Source organism: Camelus dromedarius, chromosome 15, assembly GCF_036321535.1.
Source record: "Camelus dromedarius isolate mCamDro1 chromosome 15, mCamDro1.pat, whole genome shotgun sequence".
NCBI classification, from domain to species: domain Eukaryota; kingdom Metazoa; phylum Chordata; class Mammalia; order Artiodactyla; family Camelidae; genus Camelus; species Camelus dromedarius.
The window spans coordinates 31,983,372-31,997,455 of record NC_087450.1 but is presented as its reverse complement, the minus strand read 5'-3'; positions in this window follow the sequence as shown (position 1 = coordinate 31,997,455).

Here is a 14,084-nt window from a genome sequence, read left to right as displayed (position 1 = left end):
AGACCCAGACGGCCCAGGGCAGGAATCTGCCGTCTGAGTCATTGGGACACTAAAGAAGGCTTCCCAGGCTGCAGCAAGCACTTCGACGCGAAGGTGTCAGCTTCTGAGCCGCCAGGCAGCTTGGCCATCTCGTTATTGGAGGAACGGGGGTTCAGCGACCAGAGAAAAGGAGTGAGTCATAGTCAAACTCAAGTGTCTGGGCCCTGAGTCCTGCGATCCTCGCAGCCTCTCGCATCTGCCTCGTGCCAGCCGGCGTGTATGGGTGACCCTGGCGATCCTGCGCGAGTGGGTATCTGGTGTGTGGCCTTTGTGTGACTATGCGCTCGCATATGTCTACGGAGTGTGCGTGGGTGTGACAGGTCCCAGGGAGCAGGACAGGGACGTTGCAGTCTCCAGACTCTCTCTCGGGTCCTAACCTTAGCTGTGAGTGGGAACGCGAAAGGATGAATGCGGACCACAACTCTGATCCGCAGAAGAGTCCAGGACGTGAGTCTGCCTGCGGAGCGATCGGGGAGGAAGGAGAAGGAATCCATTCCACCGGGGTGGGGGGCGGTTACAGAAGAGAGGAGCGGGACAGGGTATCTAGTTTCCATGAGTCCCTCGAGCAGCATCAAGACACCAGTTTAGGACCTTTAATGAGCTGGACACCCGAGGAAGACTCCTCTTCCGCCTCCGGGGACCCGGAGAATCTGGCCGGGGTGATCAGCCTCGTCCCCGCGTTAACGTGGCGGGATGCCCTTCCTTTCTGGCTGAGAGCGCCCAGGCCAAAAGCAAAACAGGTCCGAGGTAGCAAGGCGGCGCGCTTTCTGGGCTATTGACGGGTTTTTGCTGCCACCTCGCGGCGGCGGCGCGCAGCGCCCCAGTTCTCGGTGCAGCGGGCTTTGGCTGTGCAGGTGGGTCGCAGAGGGCCTGGCCCTTCGGTCTTTCCTTTTCCGCTTGGTGTTTCCCAGGATCTCTTCCTCAGGTTCGCCTCTTTCTATTCTTAAAGGGGTCTGCGTTGGGCCATATTCCGTCTTATATCAAAGTCCACAGTGTTGCGTCTGCAGGACCCTCCACCTTGGCCTGTAGGATGTGGGACCACCTTTCCAGCTCCTTCCCCTTCTTTACTCTTTGATCCTGGAACTGCCTACCTGGACTTGGATATACCTGTCTCATGGCAAGTCTTCCTTTCTTCTGTATATTCACTTCCTATCCCGCAGATGCCTCCTCCTCTCCTCCTCTCATTCAGATGGAGCCTAGGCTCTGCATCCACCATGCTGGTCCATCTGGCTAGAAGCCACAGGGACCTGACACCCACTCATCCCCTCCACAACCGCTTGCTGAGCGCTTGCCCTGTGCCAGGCGCTACGTTACACGTCGGGAACAGCGACGACCATGCAGACCCTGGCTGCAAAGTCAGTTTACCAGAAGCAGAGAAATGCCACACAAATTATAATTTAAACGCCCATTTGGAACCGTGAATGAAGAGGGATCCCAGAGGAGGGCATCTGAAGATCTTATCCTTAAGTACAAGTTTTCCAGGCTGATGAGGAGAAAAGAACCATCCAGGGACTGGGAAGCACATCCAGAGGCACATCCAAAGACACATCGTCTGGGAAGGGTCATTGAGTGCAGAGACGGGCAGATGTTTTCTTGGGGTGCTCCTCCATCTCATAGTGAAGACGCTGCATCCTCTGACCTGTGCAGCCAGCTTTGGCTAATGTATGAAGTAAGATCATAAAAAGTCAGTGGTCAAGGGAGTCTGTGGAATGACTTCCTTCCTTGTTTAAAGAGATCAGGAGACAGGATGGCTCAGTCTTTGGCCCTAAGCACACAGTAAGGTGACCCATAACTCTGTAGAGTCCCAAACCGTGCTTTGGAGGGCTGGGCTCCAGTGCTGGGATCTCAGAGGGGAGGCTGCTGGTAGGGAGGAGGCTGGAGGAGCCATCATAGGCTCTTCTCCTTTTACAAGGGTGGTTTTGTTTGCCTGGTTCTCTCTTAAGCAGCAGAAATAACGAAAAAGAATATGAAAAAGAAGGGGGTGGATATCGCTCAGCGGTAGAGTACTTGCTTAGCACACATAAAGTCCTGGGTTCAATACCCAGTTTGCCTCCATCAAAAAAATTTTTTTAAAAAGAATATGAAAAGGAATACATATATGTATAAATGAATATGCTGTACATCAGAAATTAACACAACATTGTAAATTGACTAAACTTCAATTAAAAAATAAAAAATAAATTAAAAAAAAGGACATACTGACCCTCAATCTCTTCTCTACAAAATCTCTAACTCAGAAGGCTTTGTTTCTGCTTTGTTTGTTTGGTATGTTTGCTGCCAAAATATTTGGCAGCAAAATTTGACCTAAATTGATGAGAAGTTATTTAATAGTCTTTATTTATCCCACTTGACACGGATATCAGATGTTTCACTGTGGGAATATTAATGTGTCTGGGTACAGGTATAGCTCTGTACCCTCTATGGACTCTGTAATACAGACACCATTATATGTACCTTCCTGAAATCTTCTAATGTCTGGATTCCCAAACACACCTTACCCCACAGGTTGGAGACTTGTAGATACTAACTACTATATATAAAATAGGTAAAAAACAAGGTCCTACTGTGTAGCACAAGGAACTATATTCAATATCTTGTAGTAACCTATAATGAGAAAGAATATGAAAACGAATGTATGTATGTATGTATGTATGACTGAAACATTATGCTGTACACCAGAAATTGACCCAACATTGTAAACTGACTATATGTCAATAATAAAAGAAAGTCATCCATTTAGACACAAATCTTCATGCCAGTTTATCTTACTGTAAAAATAGGAAACGCCTGTATGCTCGAATGGACATCCCCATCTTTTCCATGTGGATGTGTGAGCTGAGCTGCCTTTGCACGGTAATTTCTAGTCAATGAGTGTGCCCAAATACCAGGTGGGGGCCTGGGCTTCATGAAAACAAGAAAAAGAAGAACTAGCTGTGTTTGGTATGCATTAGGGCAAAACCACTACATGCCCACACGCTCAGCAAGCCCATTCTCAACAAAGGAAACTAGAATTGGCACCAGTAGTTTTTGTAGGTCAATATCTCTCTGCAAAAGGTCCCCACAGATGTGCCAAAGCCCACATCTCCACTCTAATAGGCATTTAATTTGATTTGAGGGGTAGGATTAGGATACCCCCGGCTCCCTGAGCTCATGTGCAAACCCCCTTTTCAGAAAGATGCTGAACTGCAGAAGTCAGAAATGTTAGAGCCAGAGGCCTGGCTTTGAACCTCAGTGCTTCCATGTAATAACTCTGCAAACTTGAGCATTCTGTCTGCTTTCTTCATCTGTAAAATGGGTACAATAGCAGAGTGGATGGAATATTAATGAGATAATGTACATTTCCAGCAACTGGTATACAGTGAGTGCTCAGGATCTGCCTACAGAGAGGACCCAGATGTGGTGGTGGCAGCTATGGAAGGGTGTGATGGTGCCTGGGACTGGGGTTGAGCCACTGAGTGGGAAGCTGGGAGGGTCTGTGTCCAGCCCATGGGCTTCTCCTGATTCTGGGCCAATTCTGCTCTCTTCTCCTCCACCCCCATCCCAATGCCCCCTAGCTCTGTTTTCTCTGCTCCTCTGTGATGTGGAGGACCAAAGTGATAGGCTTTGCAACCTCGTGCTGGAACATGGTCCAGGTCTCCAAAATCCCCTCATCCCTGCTTTTTTAAGTCTCTTTGGTCTTTCGGCTCCATGTTTGCTAACGCCACGGGTTGGGGCAGGGGGTGGTACCTCCCCACGCCCACCGCACCACCTTTGCTCTTTGGCACCCCAGCACGATCATGGCTTTCTCTCCTTCCCTGCTTTTTGCTGCCTTTCCTCTTCCTCCTGCCTGCAGGATGGACTCTGACTCATCACTGGCTGCTTCTCCAGCACCCTTTCTCTAGAGCCACACTCCATTGTGTCCTCTGCATGCCCTGGGGTTTGGCTGTTAGTTCCCATATTACAGATGAGAAAGGGGAGGGACAAATGTGAGAGGATGGCTGCCCAAGGCTGAACACCAAAGAAATGTCAGGGCTGAGGCCTGCATTCTCCTGCTGGAGGAAAGGGCGCCTGGTAAACCCAGGAGACCAATGAAGGAGGACCAGCCTCTGGGTCCCTGCTGCAGCCTCCCAGCTGCGGCCACATCCCCCCCCCCCTTGGGCAGGATTGGGCAGGATTTCCCCAATTTCCGTGGGGGCACTTGCAGCTCTTGTCAAACAATCACAATCCTGAGTCCTTATTGAATTGGAATCTCCAGGTGCTCCAGGTGACTTGTGAACAAGGAGATGCAAGACACTGCTGTAGCTCCTTCACAGTCAGTGTGTGTGTGTGTGTGTGTGTGTGTGTGTGTGTGTGTGTGAAGGGGCGGTCCCAGCAGCATTGACATCACCTTGGGATGCCTTGGCATGCAGACTCTTAGGTCCCACCCTGATAAGCATTTAACAAGACCCCCCAGGTGATTTCCATGTACAGGGGCCTCCCTGGGTTTGCAGTTCCTGCAGGAGGTGACATTGTGTAGGGGGAAAAATCAGGCCAATTAGTCACGTCATTTCACCAGCCTGAGCTCTTGCCTTTCTCCTTTAGAAATCGGTGGTAATAATGCCTGCCAGGGCTGAGATGATCAGATTGGATGCCAAGCTGGAAATATTTCACAAACTTTAGAAACAATGACAGTTCCTGCCATCTGGCCCCGGCCCTTGCTGTTGCTCCTTTCACCCTGGCCCCCACTGGACTCCCCATCATCTGTTTTCTCCCAGGGGCTGGGCTTCCCCCCAGTGCTGCAGTGCCCAGGCTGACCCCCCGAAGGCTGTGCTCCTCACCTCCTGCACATAAACTGCTAGAGGAGGTGGTCAGCATCAGGTGGGTCATCACCTGGGCCACACCCACCATCCCCTCCCTCCCCCTCCCACATCTGGCCATGGAAACCAGATGTCCCCATCACTCAATGGACAGACTCCTTAACAGGAGAACTGGGAGAATGACCACAGACAGAGCCCCATTGCCAGAGGGACAGACCCACTGCCAGGGCCTCAGCCCAAAATGACCGGGCTGGTCTCAGCAACAGTCCACATAGAAACTGTTTTGGGTGACGGGCAGGAGTTTTGAGGATGCTTGGGGCTGGAGGGTGGCTGGACTGGGGCCAGCAGCTGGAACAACACAGGAGTGAGGAAAGGTGCCTGGAACAGAAGATGGAATAGAAGATGTGTGTGACGAGAAGTATGGTTGTGCCACCAGGCAAGGTCTTCCTTACTCAGCTGGACAGACTTTTGATGGAGAAGACGAGGCTGCTGCCAGCCTCCCCAGGGCCCACAGCATTCGTTGCCTCCAGAGAATTCCTCCTCTGTTAAGATTTTTCCAACATAGTTGCCCCAGGTGGGTCCTGGGGCCCCTTGGTCTGCCCCCTCTATTCATGATAGCTATGTGTCTTAGATTTTCCTGTCTCCTCACTTTTAATTTTATAGTCCATCTGTTTTTGTCCCACAAATGTCCTCCTGTGTGTCAGCTCACGTGTCCCCCTGTAAACTGTTTTTGTCTCAGAAAATAAGATGACTTCATTGAGTTTGATTTTATAGAAGGCATAGGAAGGCCATAATTATCAGACCCTGTATCCCAGCTCTCTGTAGATTTCCTATTCTGTCTCTCCAACTGCAAATGTTATTCGGGAGACAATCATTAGCTCTGTAAGTCTTCAGCCAGTGGCATCAAGTTATACTGTTTTAAGTCACATCCAACCCACCAGTTCAGAATTCCTTCCTGGGGGACACTCTCAGCTTTCTGGGACACAGACTTGCTTTCTCCCATGTGGGTTTTTGAACAGGGTCACTCCTGGAAAAGGCAGACATCTTCTCCGGGGATCTGATTCAAGAAGGCCTCTTGGAGAACATTCTTCTGAACAACTCCACAAAGATCTATTAGGAGTTTTAAAAAGTCTTGAATCTGAAGCCCAGAATCTTGAAGTGTGAGAACGTTAACATGGCAGGGACCTCCCCAGTTCAACCAGCCGATCTCCACGTGGGGATACTGAGCTCCAGAGAGATCCCTCCCTCAGCAACCTGTACTGTTCCAAGCCTTGGGGTGACATCCCAGGTGCATTTGTGGCTGTCCTTTACGCCCTAGTCCGGGGTCCTTTGTCATGGCTGGAATTTGAAGAGGGGTGTCCTGCGATTGAGGCACCACTGGCTGAGGCCCAGGGTCCTCAGCTTCCTCATAAGGGGCTTTCTCATTTCCTAGAGGCCATCCTAGTTGGATACTCCATTCGGGCCTGGCAAGCTCGTCCCAGGGGATTTGCTGATCCTGGCAAAATCCTCTTTTCCTTTGCTTCTTCCTCTTTCCTCTCCCAAATCCCCACCCTCTCCCACTTCCTCTCCCTTCTTTTCTGGCCCTCCCCTCCCCTGCCCAGGGCCCCCTCTTTCTGGGGCCCGAGTTCCCAGTGCCAGGCCCCTGCAGGCAGGAGAACCGGCGCCCCGCGCCCTCCGCCCCCTGAGCGCGTTTGCCTCCGCCCCCTGAGCGCGTTTGCCTCCCTGCCCGCGCAGCGCAGATGCGGGCACCTCCTGCTTTGTTTCCCATCCTGAAGACGAGCAGCTGCCGCACTAATTGCCACCAGCAGGGGGTCCGGGGCCGCTCTCACACTCCTCCTGCCGCTTAGGAGGCGGCCGGGGGGCGGGGGGTGTTCAGGAGCCGAATGAGCTAAGCCAGCAATGAGCATTATTCCAGGAATTTTAAACACTCGTTAAAGGCTTTGCCGTGTCTCACTTCAGTACACATCATGCTCCAGTTACTGCTCGGAACCGCAGGGGCGTCCGCCTGGCCAGCACTTATCAATATTTTAGCACGAGAAAGGCAAATGATGTTGAAACATTGAACTATATTTCCATCTGTTCAAGCTGAAAGGGGACAAGCACAGCTCAGGAAATGGAATACCTCCTCCCCAGCTGCCTGGGAAGCACTGATACCCACTGGCCCGGCCTCTGCCCCTCCTCAGTTTCTCCTTCACCTCCCTTCTCACTTGGTCCCCAGCGTTCATACCTTTGGGACAAAGTTTAAGGAGCTTGATGTTGGGTTTGTTGGAAGAACAGGGATGGTGTCACTGCAAAGAATCCGAGAGCGATCCCCCTCTTGTTAAAATGTGCCTCACCCATCCAGCAACAGGGAAAAGTGGGGTCCAATGTAATCTGCCCCCTCTGGGATCAGGGGACACCATCTCCACCCATTGCACTGGCCTGGTTCTGTGCCTGCAGAGTGTCCATCTTGTCCCAAGGATGGGTAGTTAGATATGAAAAGGAATGCACTGGGGGGAGGGTATAGCTCAGTGGTAGAGCACATGCTTAGCACGCACAGGATCCTGGGTTCAGTCCTCAGTACCTCCATCAAAAAAAAATGAAAAGAAAAGGAATGTGCAGACCATAAGCAGGTGCATAACCTTGCATAAACACTGGACACAAATAAAGCCTTTTTATTTTACTCCCATTTTCCCTGGAATAAAATGAAATTTACTGGCAGGAAAGAACCTTGAGAAATATCGATGTTCAATTGTCTTGAAGGATCTGAGAAGCTCCTAGGGTGTGGAAAGCAGGGGTGGCTGTCATGGGCCCTGAGACCGGGACATCTCAGATGACTTAATGTTCCCTCTAGAGAGAACCTCTGGGGTAGCTCCAACCAGCTGGGCCCCCAAGAGGCCTGAGATTCACAGGATTCAATGAATACAGAACCCTCTCTCTTTTTGTCCCCAGTGCTAAAGCAGAATGAGGGACTGCTTCCTCCTTTTTTCCCTCTGACAATCTCTTTAAAGCATCTTCCCTTTCAGGCTGTTCTGTTTAGTTGTATTCATTTACAGAGAAGTAGGAATGGGCTGGGGAAGGACATGTGGCAAGAGGTGGGTCCAGAGCCTGCAGCCCCCAGGACTCACTCTGCTAATGATGGGCTGTGGGCTGGTCTCACAACTTAGGGCTTGTGGTATATACTTTTGTCTCAGTATTTAATTCTCCCTGGCTCCCATGCTGGTAGCCAGGCTGGTGGCAACTTGCCTGGTGGGAAAGGGGCTTCCACTGTGGCAGCAGCAGCCGAGAATGAAGGCCCATGTCTGTCATAGGAGATTATGGGCTGCAAAAGCCAGACTCTCACTGGTTTCATTCATTCCTCTGCTTGCAGAGAAGGCCGCCCACGTCCCCAGCTAGCTGGAGAAAGGGTGGCTTCCAACATCTTCAGAAATCGGTCCTCTTCCTCGGTCAGGACGGGGGGCAGAGGAGGAGAGATAGCTGATAGCATCTGCCCACATACGCAAGTGCTACGTGCCACCATACACGGTCATCTCTGTGGTCTGACACCCAGTAAATCACAGGTCAAGGCCGCTGCTGATGCTCCTGGAGGAGAAAGCTCTTTGCAGGCATTTGTGCTGGGGTGAGGCTGGCGAGGAAGCAACAGGGTGCCCAGCCCCACAGGAATCTAGGGAGGTTGCCCAAGTGATGTAAAAATGAGGACCTATTTGTAAATTCAAAAATGTAATGTGGTTACTTCTAACAAGGAAGAGTGCTTTTTAACCTCACTGTCTCTTAAGAGTCAGGATTAATGTCAAAATGTTGGAGAAGGGTAGCTGAACAGAGGGGAGAAAGCTAGCTTCTTTGTGAAGCCTCCCTACTACCTGGATGCATTTTTCACAGGAGAGAAGAGAGAAGCAACAATTTGTTTAAAGCACTGTTTTATGGGCTCTGTTCCTCATGGTTAAATGCAGTTCCTCATGTGAGTAATCGTCAAAGTATTTTCTCTGTTAAATTCAGCTTCTTTTTAATTGCCGTGTAATACTAGGCTGAGAAGGGGAACGGGGATGGGAGAGGGGCCTTTATGGAATACAAGAATTCTTCTGTCTTAATCTCAGTTGCAGTTACATAGATACGAGATACAAATTTATACACACGCAGTGTCATATATGGACACATAAATCATGGATGTCAAAATTACTGAGCTGTGCTTTAAGTAGCACACTGAATATGTTTTATTGTGTGTATGTTATCTCAATTAAAGAAAGCTGTTTTAATATTAAAAAATGTTGGAAAGACACAGCCTCTAAACCTCTCCTTCCCTTGATCATAGATGTGGCCAGTAAGGGGGAGCGAAAAGAAGGCACTTTGGAAGACTTGTGAAACAAGCCCAAAACAGGGCCACAGTGAGCCCTGGTCTAGGAGGGGCCAACCCAGCATCCCCATACACATTGTCCCACTAAGGAACTAGGCAGAACTCCAAGAAGGACTAGTAAAAGAGAAAGCAGAGGGAATCGGCGCACTGGTTGCAGATGACATATATGAGCCTCAGTTGGAAAATAGCATGAAATAAGATTGACGCCAAGTCCTCGATTCGGCAGCATACATTCTAAAATTGGAACGATAAAGGGAAGTTTAGCCCCCCCCCCAAAAAAAAAATTGAAGCTAATACCCACCCTCTCAAAAACAGCACTTGCAAATATTAGACTGAGTACGGAAAGGACAGGCCAGGGAGAGTGCTTAAGTGAGCACTTACTTTGCTCTGGGCACTGTTTAAGGTACTTTTACCTTTGAATTATTTCTCACAGAGTCTTAGAGATATACATATGATTAAATCTCTTTCACTAACAAAAAAAAAAAACCCCAAAGGTCAGAGAGATTAAGTGACATGCCAAATGACACATTCAAGGTCACTGAGACAGCAAGTGGCACATTTGGAATTGGAATCCAAATTTGTACACCTGCAAGGCTCATGTTCTTTTTATACTACATGTTGCATGTGGCTCCAGTGTCAAGGGCTAGGGGTGGGGAAAGGGAGCAGACAGAAGGCAAGATGGGGCTCCCCAGAGGCCAGAAGGAAGGGGGCATCGTGGTGGAGGAAAAGTGTGCTTGCAGGGTTACTGAGATGTAGTTGGTCCACAGCCTTGTGAGTCTGGATGTGCAGAAGAAATGGCCAGAAAACAGGGCATTCCCAAGAGGGTGAGGACAACTACAGAGTGGGTGCAGGTCATTCTGACATTAGAGGTGCAAGCTCAGAGCCCAAACCAAAAGACCACCATACAGAACCCAGATGGGGGACAAGCAGGCAGCTGGCACTGCTGGAGTTCAGCGTGAGTGTGTGTAGGTGGCACTGACGGGATGAGAACACGTGATGAGGGCGGGGGAAGCTGTTTCCTTACTTCAGGAGACAGGCTAAGGCTGTTAGGTGCCAAGCTGTTTACTGCCAGGAGACTGAACAAGCACAAAGATTCTTTAACCTGTGACTTTGCGGAGCCTCGGAACGGCTGTAGGAGAACCCATTTTTGTGCTCTCTGCCCATCCTGTGTCTGTCCTAGGACTGAAGGATCGCAGGTCCCCCGAAGTTAAGAAGGAAGTTCAGTGTTCACCCAGCAACCCTGGCTGCAGAAATGACAGAGAAAATAGGAACTGGGATTTGGAGAAAGGGTTGGTGGGGGTTCTTGGGCTTAGAGTAGGGAGCGCTCATCAGAAACCAGCATTCACAGTGGCAGAGTGCGTGCTTAGTGTGCACGAGGTCCTCGGTTCAATCCCCAGTATCTCCGTTAAAATAAATAAATGAGTAAATAAATAAATAAATAAATAAACCCAATTACCTCCCCTTCCAAAAACAAACAAACAAACAAACAAACAAAGAAACCAGCATTCCCAGTATAGACGCATGTGGAAATAAATGTGAGAAGAGGCTTGATTATGAGGCTGGACTTCTGAGAACCTGGGGAAAGCTGCCTGGAGGGCCTCCTGGAGGCTTGAGAGTGAGTTATTCAGAAATCAGAAGGCTCCTCAGGATGGCAGGCATCTCACCAATCAGTTATATGACTGCCACCTCAGCAGCAGGACTGGTCCACTCTTCAGCTCCATCACCATCACCAGACCATTTTTTTCTGTAGGCACCAGGGTTGCACAGTCTGGCACCTGTGACAGTGTTTCAGATCTTAGGAAAAACCTGCTGGCTTCGAAATATGAAAAGAAAACTGCAAAAGTCACAAACACAGATTTTATTAATAGATTCAAAGTTCATTCATTTAATAGTCATAAAAGCTTGAAACCACATTTAGAGTCTCCCACATCCCCAGATTTCCCAAGCATGCTCCAGGACTGAGACATGACCCCCAAGCCAATCATTAATTAAATGTGCAAAGATTCTTCAGACCTAAAATCTTAAGCAGGACTTTAATGTGGGTACAGTAACATTTTCATTTGTTTGATATGCAGCTTATGAAGTTCTTCACATTGGCCTGAAGGAGATTCAGCTTGTGTTGGCTCTTCAACAGTGCTCACTGCGCGTCTCCTGCGCACCAGGCATTGTTCCAGGAGCTTGGGCTGTATCTGTGCACAAAAGAGTCAAGGATCTATGTCCTCAGGTCGGGGGAGATGGACAATAAAAAGGAAATATAACAAATAAGAAAAACATATAGTGTGTTTGAAGGTAACAAAGGCTATCGGAACAACAAAATGTAGGAGAAAGGAAGGAAACCAGAAAGGGTGGGGTGGGGGCAAGTTGTGGCCAAAAAGCAGGGTTGTCAGCTTAAGCCTCAGTGATAAAGTGAGGTGTGAGCCAACTTGAAGGAGGGGAGCCAAGTCATCATGGGGAAGAAATGAGTTCCAAGAAGAGAGCACAGCTATGTTGAGGCTGAAAGGCCTGCCTGCTGTGTTGAAGGGACAGCCAGGAGGCCAGTGGGACTCGAGGGGGGAGCATGTGGAGAGAAGTGATGCTGGGTGAGGCCGTACAGCCACTGTGAAGACTTGGCTTGTGCTCGAGGGAAATGGGAACCCTAGGAAGTTCCCGAATACCTGGAGGGTGAAAGGTGCCATTCACAGGGACTGGGAAGGCTGCAGGTGGAGCCTGTTTGGGGTGGAGAGGGGGGCAATCAGGAGTTCAGTTTGGACACGCTGAGTTGGAGGGTCTATGAACCTTCCAGGTAAAGAAGTGGAGCAGGCAGTTGGATATATGAGTAGTTCAAGGGAAGCTGGGGTGGGGGTGGGGTTGGAGTTGTTGGCATATTATATATAGATGGTGTTTAAAGCTATAGGGTGGGACGACCTCATCAAGGAAAAGAGTCGATGGAAGGAAAGAAAGGAGTAAGATGTCCTGAACACTCCAATTCTTATGGGTCAGGGAGAAGAGAGAACCAGCAAAAGAAAGAAAGAAAGAAAGAAAGAAAGAAAGAAAGAAAGAAAGAAAGAAAGAAAGAAAGAAAGAAAGAAAGAAAGAAAGAAAGAAAGAAAGAAAGAAAGACAGACTGAGAAGGAGTGACTGGAGACATCGGAAAGCAAAACCAAGAGAGACTTGTCCTGGAAATCAAAGAAGTGCACCAAAGAAGGAGACTGCTGTGATGAACACCAAGCATTGTGGGTGCAGGGTTTTGCAGAGCTTGGCACATGTGAAGAACTCAGCAAATGGTAGCTATCTGGATCGTGGTATGAGCGGCATTAGGTCAGCATTCCGGGAGAGGAGGGAGGTGGAAGACCACGTTGGGAAATGGGCTCTTGGTGAATCAAATCACCATTAATAAGAATCTGTAATCAATCAGAATTTGATGGAGACAGATCTTTGATTTGCAACCACCAGATTCAAGCAATGCTGCCCTTCTCATCAGCCCCAAGAAATGGGCCCAAGTTTAGGGACGGGGGCCCTTTGATCCTTTCTAACTCCCTGCCCTTCCCTACTGTGGGGAACATGCAGTCAGGACGCAACCCTAGTCATGCTAAGGCTCTCAAAATGGGCCACCTTTGACCTTCACCTCTGACCTGGGGAGCAAGTCCTCTGGCATGCCCACCAGAGTTATGAATGAGGCAGACCTGTGTATCCTCGATGTCTTTCTGCTACTTGGAGAAAACAGCTCCTTCTGAGTTCTCTAAACACTCATTAGTTTGGAAGGTGACCCAACCACAGAGGCTCAGACTGTTGCAGACCCAGAGGAGCTGCTGAAAGAACGCAGGGCGAAGTTTCTGGGGGAGGATGGAGGAGGGTCGCTGAAGAGTCACTGATTCCCCACTGAGACTGCCCTGGAGCTTGGCTGGTGTGTGGTTGTATGCTGGGCCCAGGAGTGGTGGCTCAATTGGGTAAGTCATCAGACAGTTCGCTGGCTGCCCCATGAAGCCGTGTGCTCTGTCTCTCCCATCTCCACACCCTCAGGAGCTGGCACAGCGCACGTAACTGTCAGTGTGGGATGCTCGAGAGCCCAGGCACTCTCAGGTCCTCTGAGGACCACCTGATCCTTAACCCTGCAGAGCAAAATCTCCAGCAGGGAAGGTGATCAGCCTTCCCAGCTCTGGTTCCTAGGTCTACCCATTCGCTGTGGAACGCTGTGTTTTTACTAGAGGTGAGCCTCAGAGACAAGGGATCTCGACAGACAAGAGTCAGTATTTTGAACCCACCTCGGAGTTGATGCACAGCTCAATTTGGGACCCTCAAGTGTACACACACCTTCCTCCCTGGGAAGTGCTGGCTGGCAGTCCAGTGTCTGTTCTGTAGGCCAAATGGGCTCCCAGGTGGGACAGGCAGAGGGAAGAGGTGGAAAAGTGCCAGAAACTTCCCTCTGACCCAAAGGCTTCCCTTGCTGAACCAGCCAGCTCCACCACGGAGTAGCATCTAAGTCTTTGGACAACATGTTTTCACCAAAAACTCCTAAAAATGCGGCTCTTTCTGTAGAGTCCAAAGGTTGGAAGCTGCTGAAAGCAAAACCATTTAATTTCATTTGGTTCAAGACCCATACTGCCCGTGAAATAGGCTGCACCCCCGTCCCAGCCACATCCCGGGAGCCGGGTCCTCTCCTCCCCCACAGGCCAGCCTGGGGCCACTGGCTCTTACGTTCTGAGGCGGTCCTTCGAGAGGGCCAGGGTGACATTTCCTCTCTCTCTCTCCGCCATCCTCCTGCCAGTCTCTCCCGACCCAGGATTTAGGGCAAAGGCCCAGGGAGCCAGACTGTCTGCCCCCGCCCAGCACTGTTGCCAGGAAGTGTCAGGAACAGCTCTGCCGCCCTGCCCCTTGCGCCAGTCACTGGGATGAAAGGAAACCCCAGGATGGCAGTTGGGATTATCTAGTGCCCTGGGCCAGAAAGGCTCCCTGTGAGGATT